Source organism: Larus michahellis, chromosome 3, assembly GCF_964199755.1.
Source record: "Larus michahellis chromosome 3, bLarMic1.1, whole genome shotgun sequence".
In the NCBI taxonomy this organism is placed as follows: domain Eukaryota; kingdom Metazoa; phylum Chordata; class Aves; order Charadriiformes; family Laridae; genus Larus; species Larus michahellis.
The window spans coordinates 128,713,990-128,726,369 of record NC_133898.1 but is presented as its reverse complement, the minus strand read 5'-3'; the positions used below and the strand labels follow the sequence as shown (position 1 = coordinate 128,726,369).

General features: G+C 46.6%; 1 protein-coding gene across 1 annotated transcript in view; it reads right to left on the bottom strand.

The window, feature by feature from the left end:
• XKR6 (XK related 6) overlaps positions 1-12,380 on the bottom strand; it is a 227,288-nt gene that overhangs the window by 24,069 nt on the left and 190,839 nt on the right. The window lies entirely within an intron of this gene.

Sequence of the window (12,380 nt, the reverse complement as noted above, 5' to 3'; positions counted from 1 at the left end):
GTCAATTTTTTGTCACCCTGTGGTCCCATGCAGATCAATATATAAATACAGGGAACATCAAGACTCGTCAGTACCCTCAAATGGTCCCAAAACAAAGAATCTGATCCCTCCAGCAACTCCCCTGCCCTGGTTCCAGGATGGACTGAAGATCTATATGGCAGGGAGCTTATCTCCAGCCTTGTCTCCTGGATGGACCACAGATCCAAGTGGCAGTCGTGTCTCCAGCCCCATCTCCAGCCCTGTCTCATTCTGTTCCTGGAGGGACTCCCTGGAGGGACCTTGGACCTGGTCCATCCCCTTGCCTTGTCTAGGACTGCTGAGGGAGCCGTTACCAGTGCGCAGCTCTACCCAGTGCACTCAGACCCTGTGGTACTGCTCCCATCAGTGAGGGCACTGCCGGCCCTGGGGTCACCCTTGGTTCCCAACTCAACCCCCTGCACCCTAGCATGAGGCAGGCACCCCATGATATTCCAAAGGGCCCTCATCTTATTCCCCATCACAACCAACACTTAAACTATTTCTTTCCTCCAGCGGATAAAATAGTGCCCCATCACACTTCAGGAGCTTTTAAAAATACAATACCATTGATTATCGCAAGGGCAAATCAAACAACTCATTGAGCCAAGCATCATAATAAAAATTAATTTACAGATTCCTGGGAAAAGGCCACTGGCATCTCATTCCTTTGCTCCCACTGCTCCCACTGCTGCTCACTGGACAACTGCTCTGCAGGTGAGGGAAGAGGTGATGGACTAAGATCTGTGTTTGGGAAGCTAAGTAATTTGGTAGCTATACTTTGATTGGGCCTTTGCCAAAGATTTCTCTGGGAGCATCACCCATACAATCTAAAGGACAAGTGCTAATGGTTTCAAGCAAAACAAACAATAACAAACGTCCCTCCATCTGTGATGTGTAACATACTGGAAAACAAGCCCAGGTCTGTTTTGCTTTTACTACTTTAAGAAAACTCAAGGAGCAGCTTGCGGCAGCTGCTATGGGTTAAAAAGCTAAAAAGTCTGAAAACCCTACATTTCTTCTTCTTTTGTTTCCTTCTCACTTTTCCCTGTGCCCACAAGGACCTGGCTCCCATGGGGATGGAAGGAAGATCCAGTGGCTCTTCAGACCTCACTCTAGAGACTTTATCTTCTTTTTGAGGATCCCACCCCACAGTGCGGTGGGGTTAGAATTCCCCCCTCACAGCCTAGCTATGTCTGGAGAAGGTGGCCAGAAAGGATGTCAGACCTCCACCTCTGCCCCTCGTTGATATTCTCCCAGCCTGCAGGTCCACCAAAACTATGCCTTTCCACCAGCTCTCAAGTCTCCCTCTGAATACCTTGCCTTGGGCTCAAATGTGCATTAGCATTTCAGACTGAATTTTGAAAAACTAAAACCTACAAACAAGTAAGACCAATGGCCTTATCAAAGTGGGAACCTTTAGGCCACCATCCTTAAGAAAACCACATTTTTCCCCAAGTTCCCCAAGTCCTCAATAAGAAACACTTGCATACAGGACTTGGGGACTCTAATGGATGGACATTTCTGAAAGTGAACAGCCTCAGCCGCAAACAGATGTAGATTAGGTTTATTTTTAACCCGTTGGATGTGTTACATTCTTGGTAGACATTACAGCTTTGGAAGGCTGACCAATGCCACACAATTCTTAAGGTTAGTGGTGCTATTGTCTTATTTTAGGGCTGTTATAGTAGAAACTTGTACGGCATTAGAAGTACCTATATACTGAAATTCAAGCAGCGCCAACCCACAAGAGACAGATGTGTCACACCAGCTTGGGCACCTCAATACAACAGAGATATCGAGGTGCTGGAGCGAGGGCAGAGGAGGGCAACGAAGCTGGTGAAGGGCCTGGAGAATAAATCTGATGAGGAGCCATTGAAGGAGCTGGGACTGTTGAGTTTGAGGAAGAGGAGGCTGAGGGGAGACCTCATCGCTGTCTACAACTACTTGAAAGGCCATTGTAGAGAGGTTGGTGCTGGTCTCTTCTCACAGGTAATTAGCGATAGAACAAGAGGGAATGGTTTCAAGCTGCAGCAGGGTAGGTTTAGGCTGGACATTAGGACAAAATTCTTCCCAGAAAGCGTGGTGAGACACTGGAATAGGCTGCCCAGGGAGGTGGTGGAGTCACCATCCCCGAATGTGTTTAAGGGTCGTTTAGATGTGGTGTTAAGGGATATGGTGTAAAGGAGAACTTTGTAGAGTGGGGTTAATGGTTGGGCTCGATGATCCCAAGGGTCTTTTCCAACCTAAATGATTCTATGATTCTAAAAAAATGTTTCTGTTGGGTTCATTTATTGTAGAATACAGAGAGGGATAAAATATAACAGAAACAAAACCCCAGTATACACATAAAGGCTTTTCCCACCATAACGTTTTCAGTGCAGAAGCCTACACTAATCACAGTCTTTGCCGTACATTGCACAGCGCTGGCTGAGGGTATGTGTGTTGAGTCACTCCCATTGCACGGTACCATGCCTGCTGATAGTCATCTGAACGTCTCCTCGAGTCAACAGAGAGAGGCAGACACCCCCAGAAAGTGATTCACCCTGTCCTAAGATCCATGTGTGGGACAAGGGGGGGGTTGACTCATGCTCCCAAAGTGCCTGTCCCCATCCCTTGACAGGGGAGTGCGGGGACTTGCGAACACCAGCAGTCAGGCAGGATGAGTCCTACCCTTACAAAACAGTTTGTTGTCTCCTCATTTGCACTGAGATCCGAGGAGGTGTGGGGGGGGATGAAGTATCTCTAGACATTTTGACATATTCCCACTGTTGTTTAAAAATTCAGGACTCCGTGGTGAATGCACATTTTGGCATCCTAGCGATGAGCAGGATCTGAACCTGGGTGCCAGGGGAGTGCGATCAGTAGGTGGACATCAGCAGAAGCCACAGAGCAATATGAAGATTTCTGCAGTACTTCTTACCGTGTTGCCACAGAAATTATTCCCTGGCTATTTCATACAGACTTAAATGACAAAGTACACCTTGGCTTTTGTCATCTTGACCATGAGTTTCTGATTCCCGTCTTTCTCTGTTATTTCTTGATGTGAAATCTTGATACAATGTACAACTCTCACAGACCGTGGGATAAATTGTTCCCTTCTTTTCCACTTCTCCAGGCCTTATAGCTAAGCAACTATAGAGATGTCTCCAATTATAACTTGAACAAAAAGTCCTGATAAGTTGGATCACATGGGAAGTATTTTTTTTTAATTTTGATTTTGACTTTTGCACATGGTGACTGACGCACCTTCATCTAGCGTGAGTGGGTTTCAACTCCCTCCCAAGGTTTGTTCATCAAAGGGCTGGGGTTGGTTTAAAACTGAAGTCACTTCAATAAACCCACTCCCACTCCTCCCACTCTGTGCTTAGTCTTGGGAGTGGAAAACACCCACCATGCACTGACACATCTGTGTGGGCACTCTCGAGCCAGCAGGCCATCATCTACCGTGGGGCTGGATGCCCTGTGGCTTCACCTGTGGGATCTGTATCCTGCCTGCCTGTAACAAGTCAGAGTGGCATTGAATGGGGTTATCTTCAAACTCTCTGTACCAGGCTCTACAACAGCCCTTGAACTCCTCCTGTCACCTGCAATGAGTGACTCACAGGCCATAGTCAGCACCATTGAGGAGTCAAGCCCATGTGTCTTGAATGACACATCACAAGAATTAGTTCCCCAGGTCCTTTTAGTAATATGTCCTGAAGTCCTTATGGTCTCCTAATCTACGTTCGGCATGGTGAGGCAGAGCTCTATAATGTCCCTATTTGGCAGAAGAAGCACTAAGATTTGAAGTATTTATCCAAGCTCTCACATAAAATCCATGCTATAGCAGGGAATAGATCTCCTTCACAACACAGTGCACCTTGCCAAGGCATTTCAGACAGGGTTCAGCTCCTACTGTAGAGATTCACCTTGGGGGTGTCCACAGGTGAGCGATGTCTCTTACTTTCCTCAATGGAGAATTAAGACTTAGTGCAACCATCACAGACGGGAATCCAACAACATTTGAGATGCTCTAGGATATCCCAGACCTCCATGTGGAGCTGGCAGATGTGACAAGTTTGCATACAGAAGACAAGAACATTTTTAAGCTGGGAGCTGGAGTAAGGCAGGGTATTCAGGGCATCTCAAATGACACTAGGCAAAAGTCAACCAAATTGTTTCCTCGGCCGTCATGGCCAGCACAGAGAGGCAGTACGAAGGTTGTCGTTGAGACCCTGTGGTTGTATTGCCTACATCTACACTGAATACAAGGGAAGCTTGGACACCCCCATCACATGGAGGCACCTCCATTGGAGACACCTTTCTTTAGGTGTCTGAATCTGGAGCTGAACTCGCCCATCATCTTGAACTGCCTTGATGATGGCTTCTTGCCTTAGTAATTCTGCCTTTCTCAGGGAAGCTAATGAACAGTCCTCAGCGGTAAACACACGTGGCACGGGGACTAAACAACAGTAAATGGTGAAGAAAAATGAGAAAGCAGTGGGAAATAAGGCAGGTTAAACTTTCTGAGAAATGTGTCAGACCAAGGAATAGAGTCTCTGGGATGGGGAAATAAGAGCCATTGCTTGGGATCAAGAAAACATGAGTGGACTAGAGTAAATGCAGGTAATGGTTTGATACCTGAGGAGAGGAGCATGGACCACTCTGAGTTCAAGGGAAGCTCCTGGAGCCTTGCTGAAGCTCGCAGGGGCAGGCTCAGTTCCAGCCTGTTTCAGTTTTCATCCTCTAGTTCCTACCGATGGCCCATCATCAGAAAAAGAAAAGACCATCTCAGAAATATAATGAGGGTCTTTGAAAAATCCACATCCCCAAGAGAGACTCAAAACAATGACTCCCCTTACATCGCCATTGCTGGTTTTAAAGCCCATATACGCGCAGGAATAAAAACAGCGCATGGAAAGCCATCCCAGTCTACGTGACCCATTCACGCTGCGCAATTACATACGGTTTTACAACAAGTCTAATAAAAGCTGCAGACAAATCACACACGCACACAAAAACAAATATTTAAAATGAACAATATATCCATTTTTCCCTTGCTTACAGTGCTGTTCGGCTGAGGAGAGAGGTTTTTCACTAGGGGTATGTACAGTCTTCATCACAAATCCAGCTGCAGGTTATTGGCTGTAAGTAATTTGAATGCATTCAGCGTAGCGTATTCCCTAAGTATTTACTGTGGTGCCTGTCCCTTTAAAGCTGAAAGCGATGCCTAAATGGTGCTCTATTTCTTTTTTGACATTAATTCTCCTGAAGACTCTACTAAAACAAAACGGGAAGATACCAACATTTCTCCCGGGTGAGCCGGACAGGAAATATTCAGTGCGACACGAAACCTTCCATCAACCCCTCTGCGAAGGCAGCGCTTGCTTAATGCCAAGCGCCACGTCTCGGTTCCTCCCCATCACTCGCTGGCTGCTCAGGTCTCTGTGCGGTGAACCTTGTTATCGTGTTTTCCCCTTTGGGTGGCACGTTCCTCCCTGAAGCTCGAATCGAGGAACAGGTTTTCATTTTGATGCACAGGGAGTGAAAATGCATTTGTATACAAAAGAGATCGAGACAGATTCTGCTGATGTAATAGCATTGCCTGAAAGTTGCTCCCCCTTACTTTTTAATCTCTTTTTATTTATTTGCACCAGAGTAAAAGGGATCAGAATCAGACCCCAGCTCTGATTTTCATTTGTTTCTGCTGGAGTTTGATGCTTGATCTTTTTTTTTTTTCTTTTTTTTTTTTTTTTTTTTTTTTGCCCCTTTAGGAGGAGGGAATGACTTTTTCTTCTTTCCTTCATTCTCCCTCTATGTTTTCCACTTTGAACGTGGAAGAATATGGATCATTACCAGTATATAAATAATAATGGGCTGCATATACTGTTTTGCCTCAAAAGACTTCAGGACACTTCCTTAACTGGTTTGTCCAGTGTGCCACCAGTCCATTATGGCAGATGAGTGCTATTCCACTTATGGTGGACATCACTCATAAGTCTGCCACAGGAATGGCTTGTCCACATCTACGTGACACCTCTGTACTGTACTCAGAGCTGGAGTGACCAGGGATGAAAAACCAGAGCCTGGCACCAGGAAGAGGTGTCGCACCGGTGGATTCGGGGACCAATCTCCAAGTAGATCTGGACAACAAGAAGAGGGTCTTCTACTACAGAATCTCACCGACATTTCCTGACACGAGGCTTGCTTTGAGTTTCTATACAGGACAGTCCATGTCCAAACTAACACAAGGAGGGCTCTTCCACAGCAGACCAGAGGAACATCCATGTTCCCAACCTTTTATTTTGAGAGTGAGAAAGTCCATAGCAAGGCAACTTCAGAATACTTTGCTCACATGGAGAGTTGCCCTCCCACCCTTTGCCAGTTAAAGGATGGCTCATGTCCTGAAATGTGAATGCTTCCTAAACCCTTTTCTTTTTGCTCAATTAAGACGTCCTCACTGACCCCAGAAACATTGCATCTCTTTTTAATTCCCCTCCAGCCTTTGCCTCAGCACTGCCTTGAGGAACTGAGGTCCACAGGTTCACTATGGATTGTGTTTCAAAAGGACTTGCTTTTCTCCCCTTTCATCCTGCTGCCTTTCAGTTCTCCCAAATGCCCCTTTGTCTCTACTGCTAGAAGAGGTGACCGGCCACATTCGTCTGATCTGTGCTCTCATTATCTCGGCTGCTTCTGTCATGTCTCCTCCTATTCATCTCCTCTGTGAACTCGGGAGCTGCCAAACTGGCTCAGGCCCTGGGGCCATCCAGTCCTGTATCTTCTCCTGGATGCAAGCCAGCGACTGATCCTTCTGCGGGAGGCACAAGCACCCTAGGCCAAGCAGAAATGGGATAATCTGCCCTCTGTTTTGGATTGTCCTTGAATACCCTCAGCGAAGTGTTAAATCTCCTGTTGGAAATGTTTGCTATCACCCACCACGTAAGGACTGGCAAAGCTTCCCCCCCATTTTAAAAAGCTCTTATTGAAGATATTCCCTGCATCCTGTGCCTCAGCGTTTATTCGACCCAAGGAGAGCTGTCTGAGGCATGGGATGAGTTGCCCTCTGGAAATGCCTCGCTGTCTCTCCGTTGACTCTACCTGGAGTGTGGGTGATCAAACTGAAATGACCAAACAAGAAGAAGTGAGTAAGATGAAAAGTACCCTAGGTAGCAGTGGTTTGGCATCCACCAAATCCCCACAAGAGCTCAGAGGAGAGCTCTGAGTTCCAGCAAGGAAAGGAGAGCAGAAAGGAGGGCTCTGGAACAGAGCCCTGGCACAGGCTGCCCAGAGAGGTGGTGGAGTCTCCGTCTCTGGAGACATTCAAACCCGCCTGGACGTGTTCCTGTGCCACCTGCTCTGGGTGACCCTGCTCTGGCAGGGGGTTGGACGGGATGATCTCCAGAGGTCCCTTCCAACCCTACGATTCTGTGATTCTGTGTCTGGGGAAACCATTTCCTGGGTTCAAGATGAGCAGAATAGCTACCATCAGCTTCTGCAGAGCAGAAGTTGACAGACCCAATGTAACGCGGGCAAATTCAAGTGACGCAACACCATGATTTTATACCACTGAAGGCCAAGCAGGCAAAACAACCCCCCAACACCCACCTGATGAGAGAAGGGTGCCATGATCAGTCAGAGGACATATTCAAGTTGCATTTCCCTGAACAGCCAGTCAGATTATCACCATCCTCAAGGAAGTGGTAGCAGAAAGACAATATCCCCTGCTACATCAAGGAGAAGAAGGCTGATCTCAACAGGCGTGTAGGTACACAGTTCTTATAGCCGTGTAAGGCCATTATTTGCTTTCCATAACAGCCTTGACCCTTTCATAGGATGCTGACCGCAGGTATCTCAGATTTTACCTACTTCTGTAGGCAAAAAAGCTGCTGACATCCAATCCACAGCTGAAACATTTCTGGCAGCACTTAGGTGAAGCTGAAATCTCAGTCCTTACATATGCACAGATCTTCAAACCAGCCTCTTCGCACCTAGCTAACTGGGATCTTTGATCTCGTACAGTGGCTGCCACCAGATAATGGCTCATAAAAAAACAGCAGAGAGGAGAAGAGCACATGGGAACTCAAGACTTGAGAGAACCTGGGTCACTGTGGTGACATCTAAACCAGCAAATGAGAAACAGAGCCACAGCTATTCGTTGACCTTGGGCCCAGGTGGCAGACTCCAAAACAGAGTAGTTGTATCCTATCTGCCTTTTTGGAAGGGTTCCTGGCCTATGTGAACTCATTATCCCTTGCTTGGGAAAGCTTTGGTAAAGGGCTAGCTGGCCAAAACTGTACCAGAGACCATGTTAACAGAAACACTCGACTGCCAGTGCTTGGACTCTGGCACCATTTGCATTACAGGTATAGACATAATCTGTGCACAGTCCTCTGCCTATCACAAACATGGTCATATAATCCTCCCCATCACTTTAAAAATAACGTGGAAGACCTGTGGTCCAACTCCTGGAGATGGAGCCTCTCATATTATCAGATTTTCCACGCTGGGCTTTTTGGCAGAGTAAATTAGCCCAGGTGGCTGCTGTGTCCAGACAGATCTGGGGAGCCCAGATGTGGCAGCTAGAGCATAGGTAAGGGGTAATACAGATGTGCAGACAGCTTTGTGCCAGCAAAACGTTATTTTGGCAGTATAGGTTAATCCTTCTAGGAATTTGGTGTCAGCTATGCTCTCAAAGCTATGTGTGAGGAAAATGCCAGTGTGACTCTATTGCTATAGCTAGATGGGCAAACCCCCCTTAAGAAGAAAAGCCCTCTTCTGAAAATCCCTCCAGCCACCAGAGTGTCTGATTGGAGTTAAAAGAAATTAACTTCAAAATCACACTTTTCAGAGGGAGCGATGCATGGCAGGCATCTAAGAGCAGTCGGGAATTTGGGGTGAGTTTGGTGAATAGTTTCAGTCCTAAAGAAGCTGGAGGCAACCACGGAGCAGAGGTGAAGGGGGACACCCAACGAGACCAATCTTTCCTTTGTAGTCCCTTTTGATGTGACATTATTTATGACATGTAGCTGCTTATTTTGAAATCGCTCCTCCATTTTGAAACTTCCCCTAAATGTTAAGAAAATATAAAGAAAAGAACTGACTGTCCCCCTCTGACCAAAAGCAAACAGTTCCACTTCAGTGGATGCTATTTTGAGCGTGTTAATATAGAACAGTTCTTTCCTTTGTGATTTTTGGCCAGTAAATCAGAAATCTCATTAGTCTTACTGATGGTGTTTTTTGATGTCGGTGTGGGGCCACATTTGATGGTGTTTCCAACTAGAATAGCTGCTGTTATCACTTAAATTGGGGTTTGTGGAGCCTGGTAACCCACACCCCCAGCAGTGAGGACTCAGGCTGTCTTACACAAGTGCAAATATCTCTTCAGGATCTTCCCACAATGCCCCGGCGCGTCCTTCCGCAGTGCCTCTTCCAAAGGGCATGCTGAATCTCACGTGGACAGGGCTGCATTAAGGCTCATAGAGATGCTCAGCACCAACAACTGTGTGCATCTCTGTCTCCTAATGCCGCACATACAGGAATGAGAGACGGTCTGGTCTGAGCCTGCTCTAAATTTATCCAGGTACCAATCACCTGGGCTAAACCTGCAGTGGAAATGTGCTGGGGGAGCAGCAGCCAGGATTTTTTTACTGCGTGGCCAGCAGGAGTAGGGAAGTCATCGTGCCTCTGTACTCGGCACTGGTGAGGCCTCACCTTGAGTACTGTGTTCAGGTCTGGGCCCCTCTGTACAAGAGGGACATTGAGGTGCTGGAGCGTGTCCAGAGGAGAGCTACCAGGCTGGTGAGGGGTCTGGAGACCAGGGCATATGAGGAGAGGCTGAGGGAGCTGGGCATGTTTAGCTTGGAGAAGAGGAGGCTGAGGGGAGACCTCATTGCCCTCTACAACTCCCTGAAAGGAGGGTGGAGAGAGGTGGGGGTTGGCCTCTTCTCCCAGGGGAATAATGACAGGACCAGAGGAAATGGTCTGAAGCTGCGGCAGGGGAGGTTTAGGTTAGATATCAGGAGGAATTCCTTTACTGAAAGAGTGGTCAGGCACTGGAACAGCCTGCCCAGGGAGGTGGTGGAGTCACCATCCCTGGAGGTATTTAAGAAACGTGTAGACATGGCTCTTCAGGGCATGCTGTAGTGCCCAAGATTATTGGTTTGTGGTGGGGTGTTGTGTGTGGGGTTGTGGGTGTGGAGTTTAGTAGGTGGGTGCTTTTTTTTTTTGTGGGTTTTTTTTTGGTGTTTTTTTTGGGGTTTTTTTTTGTTGTTTTTTTTTTAATGTGGTTGGACTCTATGATCTCAGAGGTCCCTTCCAGCCACTAAGATTCTGTGATTCTGCGATTCTGTGATTTTCTGGGCACAGTTTAGGTTGTTTGGAAATAGAGCACGAGAACTCTTATACGTGTCTATTTTTGTCAAAGGCTGTATGAATTGCAACTCTATTCAGAGTGAGATAGCCTCTGCGCAGTCATCATTGTAATTATAAAGACTTCAGTTAAATCCTGTTAATCTGAATGCCTTTAACTGCTGTCTTGGAATCGCGGTGAGAAAGAACCCCACCTGAATCCCCAAAAAGTCAACAGCTACAGACAAGAGGATTTGAAGCTCCTCAAGAGACCTCAAGAGATTTCACTTGAAATGCTCCACGAGGATGTCCTGACAACACCTCCAGCAAGGACAGGTTTTAAATCTATGCATGCAGAGCAAAATCCCTCTGTGTAGGCAATGTCACAGGGCAGTAGAATCTATCACAGAAACGTGTTTCAACCTGCAAGGAACACAGCCAGCAGAGAAGAGTACAAGTCATCTCTGTAGACTTCCACTGCTTTTTCGTGGTGTGCTTTCTGGTTCCTCTTGTGCTTAGTTGCTTCTGACTTCAGCTCAAAAACCAGAGTAGCCTGAGCAGAGCCTTGTAGCTACATGGCCATCAGCGTGGCCCAGAGGCATCCAAATCTTACCAGGCACCTGAGATGGGAGCTAAGCACCACCACTAGCATGGATCTACCATGGAAGTCTAGGGACTAAAGACACCCAAGTATGACTGTGCTGCTCTTGTAGCCTCTTGGTTAGATGTGCAGTGCTGCATGGAGGTTGATTGCTGAGATATAGGGGTTTTTCCCTCTGCTATTTAAAATAGTCTTTCCCAGAGCAACAGGAGAAAAAAACCTGAATGTGTGATTACCTTAAGTGGGAAAAATAAGATGGCAAAATCCAAGAAGAGTTACTCTTGGAGGAAAAATCCTATTGCACGTTCAACAGCTGGTTCTTTGTGAAGGACACTTTAGACGCAACTTTTAGCAGCCAGTTCTTTGCTCAGATTCTTGAGTATATTGAGTATCTTAAGACACTCCAGCAGAGTCGCTCCCAATTTACACTCTGTAAAGATCAAAACGAGCCTCCTGTATTGAGATTTTTCAGACCTAATGATATTTGAACTCTGCTGCTAGGAACTTTTAGAAGAGAAACACACCTTATGATACTACTGGAATGCACTGAAATGGGGAAAAAAAACCCCTTTGCTAAGGAAAACCACACACGGCTTGATTTAGAATAAATCTTTCCCCACCCATTCTGAATAGGTGTAGTTGGCATGAAACAACACAACTCTGCAAACACATATAATATACTTGCATTTTGACACTGTACGTTTGATATTTGTTATCCTGGCATTCTTTTTTAATGCAGATGAATTCAGAAGAATTTAAATCTGCCTAGCACGAGTTGAAAGGATGTTGTAATCTTGCAGGTGGGACTAAAATACTCTGAAAAACAGGGGAGCACATCAGCCCTGGGAAGCAAAGCCCTAGGAGTCCTGCTGTCCACTTCTGAACATAACCATGAGAATCTCTTTTTCCTAGCACAGGTCTGGGTTGGCTTTTGAACCCTGTGCCTAGAGATCGGTAACTGAGCAAAGCCTAATTCTGTTGACTGATACATCCATGTCATTGTTCTGTCTCAGCCTCCAAACCAGGGTGGCCCAATCCAGACTGCTTGTTGGGAATCGTCCTTGGCCCGTGCTAACACCTGAGCCAAGTCTGGAAATTGTTTGGGTTGGTGCTAGCTGCTGTGGGCTACAAACGTGCCAAGGACTGTGATGATAACTGAGCCACGTAGATGATGAAGATCTGGTGTCTGTGCTCATGTTCTGATGTGTTTCAGCTTATTAGCATAGATGAAACCCAACAGACTCATCACCAGATTGAGGAAGCAACATCTTCTGCCAGGGCTTAGTGAAGGAACTTCCTGATATAAATACAGCTCCCACGGCCAGTTCCTTGGAGACGAGGCAACATCAAGGCAGTGTTTCAGTCTGTGACAGTACCAAACATGGATCCTGCAAACCACCTCTGGCATGGCCAGGGCACAGAAAGTTTGCAGGCC